The sequence below is a fragment of the Silurus meridionalis genome, chromosome 6, assembly GCF_014805685.1.
Source record: "Silurus meridionalis isolate SWU-2019-XX chromosome 6, ASM1480568v1, whole genome shotgun sequence".
Taxonomy (NCBI): Eukaryota; Metazoa; Chordata; class Actinopteri; order Siluriformes; family Siluridae; genus Silurus; species Silurus meridionalis.
In genome coordinates, this window is record NC_060889.1 from 24720832 (window position 1) to 24739077 (window position 18246).

General features: G+C 39.7%; 1 long non-coding RNA gene across 2 annotated transcripts; it reads left to right on the forward strand.

Moving 5' to 3' along the window:
* The first annotated feature begins 35 nt into the window (after positions 1 to 35).
* On the forward strand, positions 36 to 15392 carry LOC124387245. 2 transcript variants are annotated; one of them, XR_006926121.1, is made up of 4 exons: positions 36 to 315; positions 495 to 563; positions 2457 to 2525; positions 15326 to 15392. It is a non-coding gene; the product is annotated as an uncharacterized LOC124387245 (long non-coding RNA). The 2 variants fall into 2 exon arrangements; XR_006926122.1 differs by lacking the exon at positions 15326 to 15392 and adding an exon at positions 4807 to 5033.
* The last annotated feature ends 2854 nt before the right edge of the window (positions 15393 to 18246 follow it).

Sequence of the window (18246 nt, forward strand, 5' to 3'; positions counted from 1 at the left end):
CTCAAAAACACAAAAACAAGGTAGGAATAAATGATTTCAATGTTTTTGTGGCAAGTGTTTGTTTCAATTTAACATTGTAAACCCCATCAATTGTTTTCCAGTTATTCATCTTAAAGTATAGTATTTAGTAACCATTTAGAAATGCTCAGTAACTACAATGAAAATAACAGAAGATGTAAATATACAATAGCTGTGGAATTTTAAGACATTAATTATAATTGGTGTGTTATATCCTAGTAAATGCTAAAACACTAGAAAAGAGCACTGCGGAAGCCGACACTCTGTACTCAGAACTAAAGCAGAAAACAGATGAAGGTAATATAAGTTCAAACACCCACAATACACAGAAGTAAACACTCTCCACACTACAGATCTACTTAGGCAAACATACATATGTGGGAACATTCAGTCAAATACTACATGTTTTCTGTAATTCAGTTGCTCTGCTCTTAGTTTTTGTTCTGAAACTCCTTTTTGTGTGTTTCATACTTCAGGCAATTGCCCTAAACCTGCTGATGTGACTTATGCCCAGGTTATGGTAAAGGGCAAAAAGAATAATGCAGGTAGGAGTCATTTTCTATTCTTATCACTATACATAAATTGGTTTTGATAAATCGATTAAATGGACCGGATCTAGTGTTTCATTTTTAGTAGGATCAGTAAGAGGTCTAGTGCAATCGAAATATTTAGGAACAAACCTACGATAATTGCCAGCCCCAAAACTGTCTCACTGCCTTTCTGGTCAAGGTTCTCAGGCGGGTGTAATCGATTCTGTCTTAGTAATTTGTAGGCACGCCTGCCAATGACCCAAGTGGAAACCCAGATTAGGTGCTTCCACCCACCCAGTTGCACACTTAATTGGGTTTACTGTGAGTCCTGCCCACCACAAGGTTCTCAAGACTGCTCTTGGGTGTTGTAAATGCCGCTGCCAGTCATCACTATAAATTATTTTATCTAAGTAGGCAGCAGTGTATGCATTGTGAAGCTTTCAGTCCATAAGATATAGAAACATCACTGGTGTGCCAAACAGCCCAAATGGAAGCATGACAAAATGGTACAAACAAGCAGTTTGTCAATGCAAGGTTTTGGATACGCACCAAAATTTAGACACAGCATTAACTTTTCGATAATTCACACAGAATTGGACCGTCACGTCAATATTGCGTTTCAAGATCCCTGGGCTGCTCTTATCACTGTGGGACCCCATGTCAAACATATCCATGGGTTAATTCTGAACCACCTTTTTGTGTTTTGGTAGTTGGTAAAGGAATGTTTTCTCATTTCTCAAGTGCTTGACCTTTGGATTATGACGGAGGAATATTTTCCTGTGGATCTTCAGGACCAACAACTGGGATGTCTTTGCATTATTATTTTTTGATATAGCTAATCTTTAATAATGGCAAAATCGGAAAGGATAAAAAAATTTGTGGCTGGATGTCTGCTCCAGCAAAATATCCATGAGGAGAATACCCCAACGGGAGGGGTGGGCAGAGCTCTCTTCTCTCTCTATGTCTGCCTGATACAGATCTAATGTTGACCACCCCGGCAATGCCTCCCCAGTTAATGCACCACAAATTCCACACCATTTAATATAATCTCAATTCCAAAAAAGTTGGGACACTGTGTAAAAGTTAGATTAAATACCAGAATTTAATGATTTGCAAATCTCATATACCAGTGTTTTATTTACAATAGAACATAGAAAGCATATCAAATGTTTAAACAGAGAGAATTTACTATTTAAAGGAGAGAAATAAAGTCATTTGTAATTTATTTTAAACTTATTTGAGAAAGACAATGCTAACTACATACTGAATCTATTACAATAACATAACTTTGTAATAATAAAAAAAAATCTGGTTGCTGAAATGCCTGCCTGCAGTCTAGACCTTTCACCATTTAAAAATATTTGGTACATAATCAAATAAAAAATACAACAAAGGACACCCAGGACTGCTGAGCAGGAATCCTGTATCAGACACATATGGGACAACATTCCTCTACCAAAACCTCAGCAACTGGTCTCCTCAGTTCTCAGATGTATACAGACAGAAGACATGATGCTACACAGTGGTAAACATGCCTCAGTCCCAACTTTCTTTGAGACCTTTTGCAACCATTAAATTCAAAATAACCTTATTTTTTCTGCTCAAAATAGTATATATTTTCAGTTTAAACAGTTTAGTTCAGTTTAAGTTTTTAACATGTTTGTTTAATAATAGATAGAATATGGATTTGTATCATTGCATTCTGTTTTAAATTTATATTTTTCACATTGTCTCAACTTTTATGGAATTGGGGTTGTACTTACTGTTTGACTCAAGTGAAGATGAGCAGAAATCAAATTGTATATCAATGCAGTAACCATCATTAAATCAGATCTTTGTTTAATTTAATTGGAATTTTCTCAGTTTTTGTTCTGAAACTGCTTTTTGTGTGTCTTTTTCATATTTTAGAGGATGTCCCTGAACCTGCTGATGCAATTTATGCCCAGGTTAAGGTTAAGAGCAAAAGGAATAATGCAGGTAGGTCATTATTACTATCTCATATACAGTATATTGTAAATGTTTTATTTAGATATCAATTGTAAACAATTATTAGTCCTGTCCTGGGGGTTCATTATCTATTCCAGAGTGGAAGTGTGCATGCTTTCACACCTGGTTATCATCCACAAATATCCTTAAATGTAAATGTATTTAAATAAGCAGTGTGCTATTTTTAAACGTTCTTTGTAATTTTGGAGGACATCCAACTAGGTCAATGAAAAACACTGACAGACCAGCTCCAACCACTAGAGGGCGCCTGGAAGCACTGTTTATATTATAATCAGTGGCATTAAGAGGCAGGAAGAGCATTCTTAGCAGGCAGTATATTATCTATAATAATAATAATAATAATAATAATAATAATAATAATAATAGCAAACATTTTCCAAACTAAATTAGTAAAGATAGAACAGGTAAACTATATATATATATATATATATATATATATATATATATATATATATATATATATATATATATATATATATACACTTTATTTATTTTTTTTTTTTTTTAAGATGCACTGTAGAATATGGAAAGCTCAATGTAGTATCTTTTTTTCCTTTTTTTTTTTAATTAATGTTGAATGTAATGCTAGTGGAAAAACAGGAGCTGAATGTATTTATCCACACACCAATGTGAAATTCATCATTTATCAATTTGATAAAACTATATTATTATTATTATTATTATTATTATTGTTATTATTATTATTATTATTATTATTATTATTATTATTATTATTATTATTATTATTATAATAGACAGTAAAATGTAAACTCTTATCAGGCCTGTCCTGGAGTTTTATTATATATTCCAGAGTAGAAGTGTGCATTCTCTCACACCTGCTAACCCCCACACAAATGTCTATACATGGTCAATGCAAATTAGCTTACATCTATTTAAATATGGGGTCAGACATTTATTTTGTGCATATATATTGTTTAAGTAAGGACTATACGTGTTTGCACCCCTGATTTAGTAAGTTATTTAAAGTTCTAAAAGTTGGTCATTTCCAGATCTCTCTGATCGCTGATTTTAGACTGGAGTGGCGTCATTAATGTAAAACAGCTGTGCTATGAATGTAACTTCTTAAAACAGCCAACTAGGTCAGAGAGCAACGAGAAACACTGACAGACCAGTTCCTACCGCTAGAGAGCGCCTGGGAGCACTTTCCAAATTATAATCTGTGACAATCAGTGGCAAGGAGGGCATTCTGTGGCTTCGGTGTTTTCTATAATAATAATAATAATAATAATAATAATAATAATAATAATAATAAATAAAGCTGCAAGCAGCGATGGCGGGCCGTCGCACATTTGTGTATCGCTATACGGTGCCTCCCAGAAAACAATGCACGGTGGGCAAGTTTATCAAGTGGGTAAATATCAGTGGACTATTTTATGGTGTTACTGACCCATTTGGGGACTGTAGGTAAAAGAAACCCCACATTTTAGACAAATGGGGCACTAGTGAGCCACTTAAGATACACATCAATGTCCAACCTTTTTGTCCACACTTAACAGCCGACAAATGTGATGTATGTGTCAAATTTCAAGATAATCTAAGCATGCCAAAAGCCTTAAATATGCCTAAAATAAAAGTAAAGTTTGAAGCGTTGCCATGGGAACAGCGTTCGAGATATAAAAAATTCCTTTGCAATTTATTATCTACAATGTCTCGGCATCATGGTAATTACGTTTGGTGTCAATTGGATGAATATCCTAGGAGGAGTATTTAAAAGTTCACCACATGCAACTGTCAAAAAATCCACCTTTTGTGACTGACACACTTCCTGGCGCCTGTTGGTGGCGCTAAGTCCAAGATTCACAATAGGCACACCGATGCGATCGGAATCCTTGGCTGAACATTCACACTGCATGTCATCCGAATAAGACATTTTTTGCTTTAGATATTAGACACTACCTGTTTCTCTGAATTCGCCATAAATTTGTCACCTCGCCATGGCAGCACCGTTCGAAATATCAAAAATCCCTTCACAATTTAGCAAGTGCAATGTCTCGGCATCATGTTCGCCACGTTTGATGTCAATCGCATGAATTCCCTAGGAGGAGTATTTAAAAGTTCACCACATGCACTTATGAAACCATCCAAAATGGCCGACTTCCTGTTGGGCGGAGCTAATAGGTTTGATCGTGAAAGTTGTTCGGGTCGATGAGATCTATATGCCTACCAACTCTCGTACATGTGCGTACATGTTTGCCCGATCTGTGCACCAATATTTGTTTTTGCATTCCAGGGGGCGCTACAAAGCCCTATTGCCACGCCTATGTTCCAGCCTTTGACCGTTCCTAAGGGCAGACGACTTCGACGTCTGTGGCAAATTTCCGGTGTTTTCGAACATGTTAAGGCACCCAAAGTGCATGTCAAGTGCTTAAATATGCCTGAAATAAAAGTAAAGTTTGACGCGTTGCCATAGGAACAGCGATTAAGATATCAAAAATCCCTTCGCAATTTATCATCTACAATGTCTCAGCATCATGGTGACCACGTTTGGTGTCAATCGCATAAATATCCGGGAAGGAGTATTTAAAAGTTCACCACATGCAACTGTCAAAAAATCCACCTTTTGTGACTGACACACTTCCTGGCGCCTGTTGGTGGCGCTATGTCCGAGATTAACAATAGGCGCACCGATGCGATCAGAATCCTTGGCCGAACATACACACCCCGTGTCGTCCGAATAAAACATTTTTTGCTTTAGATATTAAACACTTCCTGTTCTCCGACCGCCAAAATTTGTCGCCGCCATGGCAGCACCGTTCGAGATATCAAAATTCCCTTCGCAATTTAGCAAGTCCAATGTCTTGACATCATGTTCCCCACGTTTGATGTCAATCGCATGAATTCCCTAGGAGGAGTATTTAATAGTTCTCCGCATGCACTTATAAAACAAACCAAAATGGCTGACTTCCTGTTGGGCGGAGCTAATAGTTTAGAGGGCGAAAGTTGTTCGGCTCGATGAGATCTATATGCGTACCAACTCTCGTACATGTGCGTACATAATTGCCCGATCTGTGCACGAATGTTTGTTTTTTAATTACAGGGGCGCCACAGAGCCCCCTGCCACGCCTGTATACCAGCCTTTGTACGGCCCTAGTGACAAAGGACTCTGACGTGTGTGCCAAATTTCAAGAGTTTTCGAGTATGTTAAGGGACCTCTAATGACCAATGTGTGTAAAAAATAAAAAAAATTAAAATAAAAAAAAATATAGCTGCAAGCAGCGATGGCGGCCCTCGCACATTTGTGTATCGCTATACGGTGCCCCCAGAAAACAATGCACGGTGTGCAAGTGCATCAAGTGGGTAAATATCAGTGGACTATTTTATGTTGTTACTGACCCATTTGGGGACTGTAAGTGAAAGAAACCTCACATTTTAGACAAACGGGGCTTAGTGGGCCACTTAAGAGACACACCCTTGTCCGACAATTTTGGACACACTTAACAGCCGACAAATGTGATGTATGTGTTATATTTCGTTAATCTAAGCACGCCAAAAGCCTTAAATATGCCTGAAATAAATGTAAGTTTGACGCTTGCCATGAGAACAGCGTTCGAGATAACAAAAATCACTTTGCAAATTATCATCTACAATGTTTTGCCATCATGTTGATTACGTTTGGTGGCAATCGCATGAATATCCTAGGAGGAGTATTTAAAAGTTCACCACATGCAACTGTCAAAAATCCACCTTTGTGACTGACACACTTCCTGGCGCCTGTTGGTGGCGCTATGTCCAAGATTCACAATAGGCACATCGATGCGATCGGAATCCTTGGCCGAACATATACACTGCGTGTCATCCGAATAAGACATTTTTTGCTTTAGATATTAGACACTTCCTGTTTCTCTGAATTCGCCATAAATTTGTCGCCTCGCCATGGCAGCACCGTCAAATATCAAAAATCTCTTCACAATTTAGCAAGTGCAATGTCTCGAAATCATGTTCACCACTTCTGATGTCAATCGCATGAATTCCCTAGGAGGAGTATTTAAAAGTTCACCACATGCACTTTTGAAACCATCCAAAATGGGCGATTTCCTGTTGGGCGGAGCTAATAGGTTTGATTGTGAAAGTTGTTCGGGTCGATGAGATCTATATGCCTACCAACTCTTGTTCATGTGCGTACATGTTTGCCTGATTTGTGCACCAATATTTGTTTTTACATTACAGGGGGCGCTACAGAGCCCTATTGCCACGCCTATGTTCCAGCCTTTGACCGGTCCTAATGGCAAACGATTTTGACGTCTGTGCCAAATCTCCGGTGTTTTTGAGCATGTTAAGGCACACAAAGTGCATGCCAAAGGCTTAAATATGGCTGAAATGAAAGTAAAGTTTGACGCGTTGCCATGGGAACGGTGTTCGAGATATCAAAAATCCCTTCACAATTTATCATCTACAATGTCTCGGCATCATGTTGACCACGTTTGATGTCAATCCCATAAAATCCCTAGGAGGAGTATTTAAAAGTTCACCGCATGCACTTATAAAACAAACCAAAATGGCTGACTTCCTGTTGGGCGTAGCTCATAGTTTAGAGGGCGAAAGTTGTTCGATGAGGTCTATATGCGTACCAACTCTCGTACATGTGCGAACATAATTGCCCGATCTGTGCACGAATGTTTGTTTTTTAATTACAGGGGGCACTACAGAGCCCCCCTGCCACGCCTGTATACCAGCCTTTGTACGGCCCTAGTGACAAAGGACTCTGACGTGTGTGCAAAATTTCAAGAGTTTTCGAGTATGTTAAGGGACCTCTAATGACCAATGTGTGTAAAAAATAAAAAATAAAAAAATAAATATAGCTGCAAGCAGCGATGGCGGGCCCTCGCACATTTGTGTATCGCTATACGGTGCCTTCCAGAAAACAATGCACAGTGGGCAATTGCATCAAGTGGATAAATATCAGTGGACTATTTTATGTTGTTACTAACTCATTTGGGGACTGTAGGTAAAGAAACCCCACATTTTAGACAAACGGGGGCACTAGTGAGCCACTTAAAAGACACACCTTTGTCTGAACTTTTTGTCCACACTTAACAGCCGATAAATGTGATGTATGTGTCAAATTTCAAGTTAATCTAAACATGCCAAAAGCCTTAAATAGGCCTGAAATAAAAGTAAAGTTTGACGTGTTGCCATGAGAACAGCGTTCGAGATATCAAAAATCACTTTGCAATTTATCATCTACAATGTTTTGCCATCATGTTAATTACGTTTGGTGTCAATCGCATGAATATCCTAGGAGGAGTATTTAAAAGTTCACCACATGCAACGGTCAAAAAATCCACCGTTTGTGACTGACACACTTCCTGGCGTCTGTTGGTGGCGCTATGTCCGAGATTCACAATAGGCACATCGATGCGATCGGAATCCTTGGCCGAACATACACACTGCGTGTCATCTGAATAAGACATTTTTTGCTTTAGATATTAGACACTACCTGTTTCCCTGAATTCACCATAGATTTGTTGGCTTACCACGGCAGCACCGTTCAAAATATCAAAAATCCCTTCGCAATTTAGCAAGTGCAATGTCTCGGCATCATGCTCACCATGTTTGATGTCAATCGCATGAATTCCCTAGGAGAAGTATTGAAAGGTTCACCACATGCACTTTTGAAACCATCCAAAATGGCCGACTTACTGTTGGGCGGAGCTAATAGGTTTGATTGTGAAAGTTGTTCGGTCGATGAGATCTATATGCCTACCAACTCGCTCATGTGCGTACATGTTTGCCTGATCTGTGCACCAATATTTGTTTTACATTTCAGGGGCGCTACAGAGCCCTATTGCCACGCCTATGTTCCAGCCTTTGATCGGTCCTAATGGCAGACGACTTTGACGCCTGTGCCAAATCTCCGTGTTTTCGAGCATGTTAAGGCACACAAAGTGCATGCCAAGTGCTTAAATACGCCTGAAAATGAAAGTAAAGTTTGAGGCGTTGCCATGGGAACGGCGTTGAGATATTAAAAATTCTTCGCAATTTATTATCTACAATGTCTCAGCATCATGTTGACCACGTTTGGTGTCAATCGATAAATATCCTGGGAGGAGTATTTAAAAGTTCACCACATGCAACTGTCAAAAATCCACCTTTGTGACTGACACTTCCTGGCGCCTGTTGGTGGCGCTATGTCCGAGATTCACAATAGGCACATCGATGCGAACGGAATCCTTGGCAGAACATATACACAGCGTGTCGTCTGAATAAGACATTTTTGCTTTAGATATTAAACACTTCCTGTTCTCCGACCGCCATAAATTTGTCGCCGCCATGGCAGCACCGCTTGAGATATCAAAATCCTTCGCAATTTAGCAAGTCCAATGTCTCGGCATCATGTTCGCCACGCTTGATGTCAATCGCATGAATTCTAGGAGGAGTATTTAAAAGTTCACTGCATGCACTTATAAAACAAACCAAAATGGCTGACTTCCTGTTGGGCGTAGCTCATAGTTTAGAGTGCGAAGTTGTTCGGCTCGATGAGATCTATATGCGTACCAACTCTCGTACATGTGCGAACATAATTGCCCGATCTGTGCACGAATGTTTGGTTTTGAATTACAGGGGCGCTACAGAGCCCCTGCCACGCCTTAATACCGGCCTTTGTCTGGCCCTAGTGACAAAGGACTCTGACGTGTGCCAAATTTCAAGAGTTTTCGAGTATGTTAAGGGACCTCTAATGACCAATGTGTAAAAATAAATAAAAAAATATTAATAATAATAAATTTAAGGAAAACAATAGGCTCAAGACCTCTGGTGCAGGCCATTCTGGCCTGCTCCTCGGTGCTCGGCCCTAATAAATATAGCTGCAAGCAGCGATGGCGGCCCTCGCACATTTGTGTATCGCTATACGGTGCCCCCCAGAAAACAATGCACGGTGTGCAAGTGCATCAAGTGGGTAAATATCAGTGGACTATTTTATGTTGTTACTGACCCATTTGGGGACTGTAAGTAAAAGAAACCCACATTTTAGACAAACAGGGGCGCTAGTGGGCCACTTAAGAGACACACCCTTGTCCGACCTTTTGGACACACTTAACAGCCGACAAATGTGATGTATGTGTCAAATTTCGTTAATCTAAGCACGCCAAAAGCCTTAAATATGCCTGAAATAAAATGTAAGTTTGACACGTTGCCATGAGAACAGCGTCGAGATATCAAAATCACTTTGCAAATTATCATCTACAATGTCTCGCCATCATTTTGATTATGTTTGGTGGCAATCGCATGAATATCCTAGGAGGAGTATTTAAAAGTTAACCACATGCAACTGTCAAAAATCCACCTTTGTGACTGACACACTTCCTGGCGCCTGTTGGTGGCGCTATGTCCAAGATTCACAATAGGCACATTGATGCGATCGGAATCCTTGGTCGACATACACACTACGTGTCATCCGAATAAGACATTTTTGCTTTAGATATTAGACACTTCCTGTTTCTCTGAATTCGCCATAAATTTGTCGCCGCCATGGCAGCACCGCTCAAAATATAAAAAATCCTTCACAATTTAGCAAGTGCAATGTCTCGCATCATGTTCACCATGTTTGATGTCAATCGCATGAATTCTAGGAGGAGTATTTAAAAGTTCACCACATGCACTTATGAAACCATCCAAATGTCAGAATTCCTGTTGGGCGGAGCTAATAGGTTTAATTGTGAAAGTTGTTCGGTCGATGAGATCTATATGCATACCAACTCTCTTACATGTGTGTACATGTTTGCCCCATCTGTGCACCGATATTTGTTTTGCATTACAGGGGCGCTACAGAGCCCTATTGCCATGCCTATGTTCCAGCCTTCGAACGGTCCTAATGGCAGACGACTTTGACGCCTGTGCCAAATCTCCGTGTTTTCGAGCATGTTAAGGCACACAAAGTGCATGCCAAATGCTTAAATATGCCTGAAATAAAAGTAAAGTTTGAGGCGTTGCCATGGGAACGGTGTTCAAGATATCAAAATCCCTTCGCAATTTATCATCTACAATGTCTCGCATCATGTTGACCACGTTTGGTGTCAATCGCATAAATATCCTGGAAGGAGTATTTAAAAGTTCACCACATGCAACTGTCAAAAATCCACCTTTGTGACTGACACACTTCCTGGCGCCTGTTGGTGGCGCTATGTCCGAGATTCACAATAGGCACATCGATGCGATCGGAATCCTTGGCCGAACATACACACCGCGTGGTCGTCCGAATAAGACATTTTTGCTTTAGATATTAAACACTTCCTGTTCTCCGACCGCCATAAATTTGTCGCCGCCATGGTAGCAACGCTCGAGATATCAAAAATCCTTCGCAATTTAGCAAGTGCAATGTCTCCCCATCATGTTCGCCACGCTTGATGTCAATCGCATGAATTCCCTAGGAGGAGTATTTAAAAGTTCACCGCATGCACTTATAAAACAAACCAAAATGGCTGACTTCCTGTTGGGCGGAGCTCATAGTTTAGAGGGCGAAAGTTGTTCGGTCGATGAGATCTATATGCCTACCAACTCTCGTACATGTGCGAACATAATTGCCCGATCTGTGCACGAATGTTTGTTTTTTAATTACAGGGGGCGCTACAGAGCCCCCCTGCCACGCCTGTATACCAGCCTTTCTAAGGCCCTAGTGACAAAGGACTCAGTCGTGTGTGCCAAATTTTAAGAGTTTTCGAGTATGTTAAGGGACCTCTAATGACCAATGTGTGTAAAAAAAAATAAATAAATAAAAAAAATAATAATAATAATAATAAATTTAATTAAAACAATAGGGTCAAGATCTGGTGCAGGCCATTCTGGCCTGCTCCTCGGTGCTCGGGCCCTAATAATAAATTCTAAGGAAAACAATAGGGCTTCGCACCTCTGGTGCAGGCCATTCTGGCCTGCTCCTCGGTGCTCGGGCCCTAAATATAGCTGCAAGCAGCGATGGTGGGCCCTCGCACATTTGTGAATCGCTATACGGTGCCTTCCAGAAAACAATGCACGGTGGGCAAGTGCATCAAGTGGGTAAATATCAGTGGACTATTTTATGTTGTTACTGACCCATTTGTGGACTGTAGGTAAAAGAAACCCCACATTTTAGACAAACGGGGGCGCTAGTGAGCCACTTAAGAGACACACTATTGTCCGACCTTTTTGTCCACAGTTGTGATGTATGTGACTTGTCAAATGTGATGTATGTGTCAAATTTCAAGATAATCTAAGCACGCCAAAAGCCTTAAATATGCCTGAAATAAAAGTAAAGTTTGATGCGTTGCCATGGGAACAGCGTTCGAGATATCAAAAATCACGTTGCAATTTATCATCTACAATGTCTCGGCATCATGTTGATTACGCTTGGTGTCAATCGATAAATATCCTGGGAGGAGTATTTAAAAGGTCACCACATGCAACTCTAAAAATCCACCTTTGTGACTGACACACTTCCTGGCGCCTGTTGGTGGCGCTTATGTCCAAGATTCACAATAGGCACATCGATGCGATCGGAATCCTTGGCCGAACATACAAACCGCGTGTCATACAATTAGAATTTTTTTTGCTTTAGATATTAGACACTTCCTGTTTCTCTGAATTCGCCATAAATTTGTCGCCGCCATGGTAGCAACGCTCGAGATATCAAAATCCCTTGATTTTGTTTGTTTTTAATTACAGGGGCGCTACAAAGCCCCTGCCATGCCTGAATACCGCCTTGTCCGCCCTAGTGACAAAGGACTCTGACGTGTGTGCCAAATTTCAAGAGTTTTCGAGCATGTTAAGGGACCCCAAATTGCCAATGTGTAAAAAAAAAATTAAAAAAAAGAAATCATAATAATAAAAATTTAAAGGAAAACAATAGGGTCAGACCTCTGGTGCAGGCCATTCTGGCCTGCTCCTCGTGCTCGGCCCTAAATATAGCTGCAAGCAGCGATGGTGGGCCCTCGCACATTTGTGAATCGCTATACGGTGCCTTCCAGAAAACAATGCACGGTGGGCAAGTGCATCAAGTGGGTAAATATCAGTGGACTATTTTATGTTGTTACTGACCCATTTGTGGACTGTAGGTAAAAGAAACTCACATTTTAGACAAACGGGGCGCTAGTGAGCCACTTAAGAGACACACTATTGTCCGACCTTTTGTCCACAGTTGTGATGTATGTGACTTGTCAAATGTGATGTATGTGTCAAATTTCAAGATAATCTAAGCACGCCAAAAGCCTTAAATATGCCTGAAATAAAAGTAAAGTTTGATGCGTTGCCATGGGAACAGCGTCGAGATATCAAAAATCACGCTGTAATTTATCATCTACAATGTCTCGGCATCATGTTGATTACGTTTGGTGTCAATCGCATAAATATCCTGGGAGGAGTATTTAAAAGGTCACCACATGCAACTCTAAAAATCCACCTTTGTGACTGACACTTCCTGGCGCCTGTTGGTGGCGCCATGTCCAAGATTCACAATAGGCACATCGATGCGATCGGAATCCTTGGCGAACATACAAACCGCTGTGTCATACAATTAGAATTTTTTTTGCTTTAGATATTAGACACTTCCTGTTTCTCTGAATTCGCCATAAATTTGTCGCCTCGCCATGGTAGCAACGTTCGAGATATCAAAAATCCCTTGATTTTGTTTGTTTTTTAATTACAGGGGGCGCTACAAAGCCCCTGCCATGCCTGAATACCGCCTTTGTCCGCCCTAGTGACAAAGGACTCTGACGGTGTGCCAAATTTCAAGAGTTTTCAAGTATGTTAAGGGACCCCAAATTGCCAATGTGTGTAAAAAAAAAAAAAAATTAAAAAAAAGAAATCATAATAATAAAAAATTTAAAGGAAAACAATAGGGTCAGACCTCTGGTGCAGGCCATTCTGGCCTGCTCCTCGGTGCTCGGCCTAAATATAGCTGCAAGCAGCGATGTCGGGCCCACGCACGTTTGTGTATCGCTATACGGTGCCTCCCAGAAAGCAATGCACGGTGGGCAAGTGCATCAAGTGGGTAAATTTCAGTGGACTATTTTTGTTGTTACTGACCCATTTGGGGACTGTAGGTAAAAGAAACCCCACATTTTAGACAAACGGGGGCGCTAGTGAGCCACTTAAGAGACACACCGTTGTCCGACCTTATTGTCCACACTTGTGATGTATGTGACTTGTCAAAGGTGATGTATGTGTCAAATTTCAAGTTAATCTAAGCACGCCAAAAGCCTTAAATATGCCTGAAAAAAAATTTAAGTTTGACGCCTCACCACGGCAGCACCGTTCAAAATATCAAAAATCCCTTCGCAATTTAGCAAGTGCAATGTCTCAGCATTATGTTGACCACGTTTGGTGTCAATCTCATGAATATCCTAGGAGGAGTATTGAAAGGTTCACTGCATGCACTTATAAAACAACCCAACATGACCGACTTCCTGTTGGGCGGAGCTAATAGGTTTCATTGTGAAAGTTGTTCGGGTCTATGAGATCTATAGGCCTACCAACTCTCATACATGTGCGTACATGTTTGCACGATCTGTGCACCGATATTTGTTTTTGCATTACAGGGGGCGCTACAGAGCCCTATTGCCACGCCTATGTTCCAGCCTTTGACCGGTCCTAATGGCAGACGACTTTGACGTCTGTGCCAAATCTCCGGTGTTTTCGAGCATGTTAAGGCACACAAAGTGCATGCCAAGTGCTTAAATACGCCTGAAAATGAAAGTAAAGTTTGAGGCATTGCCATGGAAACGGCGTTCGAGATATTAAAAATTCCTTCGCAATTTATTATCTACAATGTTTCGCCATCATGTTGACCACGTTTGGTGTCAATCGCATAAATATCCTGGGAGGAGTATTTAAAAGTTCACCACATGCAACTGTCAAAAAATCCACCTTTTGTGACTGACACACTTCCTGGCGCCTGTTGGTGGCGCTATGTCCGAGATTCACAATAGGCACATCGATGCGAACGGAATCCTTGGCAGAACATATACACAGCGTGTCATCTGAATAAGACATTTTTTTGCTTTAGATATTAAACACTTCCTGTTCTCCAAATTCGCCATAAATTTGTCGCCTCGCCATGGCAGCACCGTTCGAGATATCAAAAATCCCTTCACAATTTAGCAAGTGCAATGTCTCGGCATCATGTTCGCCACGTTTGATGTCAATCGCATGAATTCTAGGGGAGTATTTAAAAGTTCACTGCATGCACTTATAAACAAACCAAAATGGCTGACTTCCTGTTGGGCGTAGCTCATAGTTTAGAGGGCGAAAGTTGTTCGGCTCGATGAGATCTATATGCGTACCAACTCTCGTACATGTGCAAACATAATTGCCCAATCTGTGCACGAATGTTTGGTTTTGAATTACAGGGGGCGCTACAGAGCCCCCCTGCCACGCCTTAATACCAGCCTTTGTCCGGCCCTAGTGACAAAGGACTCTGACGTGTGTGCCAAATTTCAAGAGTTTTCGAGTATGTTAAGGGACCCCAAATTGCCAATGTGTGTAAAAAAAATAAATAAATAAATAAAAAATTATAAATTCTAAGGAAAACAATAGGGCTTCGCACCTCTGGTGCAGGCCATTCTGGCCTGCTCCTCGGTGCTCGGGCCCTAATAATAATAATAAGCCAGATAATATGTTGGTATGTTTCTATTTCTGTGGTTAGTTTACTGGATTGAGTTTTTTCATGCTCAGAGCACATATTTATGAAACTTTTTGGATTTTTATGCAATTTTGCCAAATGTTTGACAAATCATACAATATAGCAGTCTGTATTGTTAACTGTAAATTCCCATCTTTTTTAGGTCCATAAGAAATGGAAAACTTTCCAACTACAAATTAAAAAAACAAAAATTCAACTTTTAAAATAATTAAAAATTAATGTTGAAAAACAAATGTTAGTGGAAAAACAGGAGCTGAATGTGTTAATCTACAAAATGTTGGTGGAATTCAGTATTAACTATGTGTTTTTGTGTTATTTACTTACTTATGCCTTAGTGTACTTTAAAGAGAATAAGATTTTAAAAATAATTAAATATTGTCCCCTCTACATATGGTATTGTCCTTCAGTAAGCTGTTATTTTTAGACCATTATTTGGCTCATGTACGGTTTTTTTTTTCTCTACTTTTTTCTCTATTTGTTCTCCACTAGATTATTGCCTCTCATGTCTGAGTGTTTTAAGTAAAAAAAATTATATATATAAAGCTGTACAATGCTTTGTGAAGAGCTTTAAATTACATGTAAGCTTAGCCATTGTTATTTTAATTATGACTGTATTTTGTATTTTATAATTGTACTGTATTTTTATTATTATCATCTCAGACTATATATGTAGCATCTATGTTTTACTGTATATATAAATAAATAAATATTGTTTTCCAGCCAGCTCTTGTGTTCTGTTCTACTGTTTAATATCAGACATGACATTCTCACTAACCGCCGTTTGTAATAAGATTGAAATTATAAAACTACATGTTATGTCTCTGTAAGTTCTATAAGTAGATAATTAAGTTTATTATACTAACAACCGTGTTAAAGAAAGCATAAAGCATAGATATAGCATAGGATCAACTACAAAACAAAATGTAATGGAAACTTGGGTGCAAATCTGTTATTATGAGATATAATGCAATGAGAAAGCTTATTTCTAAGGCAAGCAAGAAGACACAGCCTTGATCAGAGGCCAATAGCAAGTTATTTACCACTTTAACCAGTGCTTTCTCTCTGATATAATGAGGCCTAAATCTTGGAGATAAAGTGGCCATTTGATACTGGCACATAGTTGGTTAGATAACAGCAGCTGAGGTTAGGTTTTTGCACACAGAAGTTTGATACATTTCTGAATTAAATGTATTTTTTTAAAGGGTTATTTGACTGATACTTAAAATTTCGACATTAAAAATGTCATCATTACTACAACCTCAATTCCAATAAAGTTTAAACACTGCTTAAAATGCAGATAAAAATACACTGCAATGATTTGCAAATCTTATAAACCTATACCATTTTAAGGAAAATATAATGGAATTTTCAATTTGAATTGCATAATACATCTCAAAAAGTTGTAACAAGGTCATGTTTGCCACTGTGTAGCATTCCCTCTTCTAAACTAAACTAAATATATGTCTTGGGACTAAGGAGAGGAATCTTATCAATACAGTATTCCAGTTGTTTAACAGCTTTTAGTTTCATGAAGCGCCAAATGTTTTCAATTGGAAAAATGTCTGGACTGCATGCAGGCGAGTTTAGCACTCCGACTTTTCTACTATGAAGCCGTGCCATTTTAATAGATGCAGTATACAATTTAGCATTGTTTTGCTGAAATTTGCAAGGCATTTCCTGAAAAGGTCATCATCTGGATGGACGCATTTGCTGCTCTAATACCATATACTGTATATGTGTTATCATTAATGATGCCTTTCCAGATGTGCAAGATGCCCAAACACATACCTGTTTTTAATCCAGTGCCGCCTGAGAACCAAAGATCGCAGGCATCAAATTTTAACCCTTTGTCCTGTGTGCACAGAAATTTCTTCAGGTTCTCCAAATCTTTTGATGATGTCTTTATATTAAGTCTTTGAAAATGTAAAGGAACCTTATTTTGAAATTGTTCCAAATTTTTTAGACACAGTTTTTAACAGATTATATTAATTATATTAATTATTATATTAATCCCAGAATACAGGCCATTCATTTTATGGTCTAATTCAGTTCTGAACACATGAAAACCTTCAGGCTTGGCAACCAAAGATGACTTCACAAACTTGACAGAAAGGAATATACTTCATCAGTGCCCAGCTAAATCAGCAAGTTTATCAAAGACATCACTGTCTTTAGGAACAACTAACTTTACAGTTCGGCTAGAAGCCATGCCATGAGTGCAGGGGTGTATAGGCTGCTCCAAACCTGAAACTCCACCTTCAAAGTAGGTGACAAGGTGACCTTAAAAGCCACAACACAAAACATTGTTTTACAACAATGGAAAAACAGAGCACATGGCACAGGGGATCCAGAACTTCCTGACTGAGAGTCCTGATTGTGAACAAAATCTCAGCAACACAATAAATGCTGGGGGCTCCAGGGCTGTATTCTTAGCCCACTGCTGTTTATGCTGACTTATGACTGTGTAACAGTGCACAGCTCAAGACTGTTTGATCTCATCAGCAGTAGTCAACATACAGGGTGAAAGTTGTCGGAAATTTCTTGTCTCTCAGACCAATTGCTTCCGACGTTAGTTGTGATTTTCAAAATAAATGTAAAATAGTCTCTTCATAAGAAGCCAAGACACTAGGATGAATAGAGCAAAGGTAGAGTTTATTGTGGCAAACCACAATCAACCGGAAAGCATGACTTTCTCCCATGACTCCTCTGGATCATCCAAATGGTCATTGGCAAACTTAAGACGTGCCTGGACATGTGCTGGTTTAAGCAGGGGAACCTTCCGTGCCATGCATGATTTCAAACCATGACGTCTTAGTGTATTACCAACAGTAACCTTGGAAACGGTGGTCCCAGCTCTTTTCAGGTCATTGACCAGCTCCTCCCGTGTAGTTCTGGGCTGATTTCTCACCTTCCTTAGGATCATTGAGACCCCATGAGGTGAGATCTTGCATGGAGCCCCAGTCCGAGTGAGATTGACAGTCATGTTTAGCGTCTTCCATTTTCTAATGATTGCTCCAACAGTGGACCTTTTTTCACCAAGATGCTTGGCAATTTCCCCGTAGC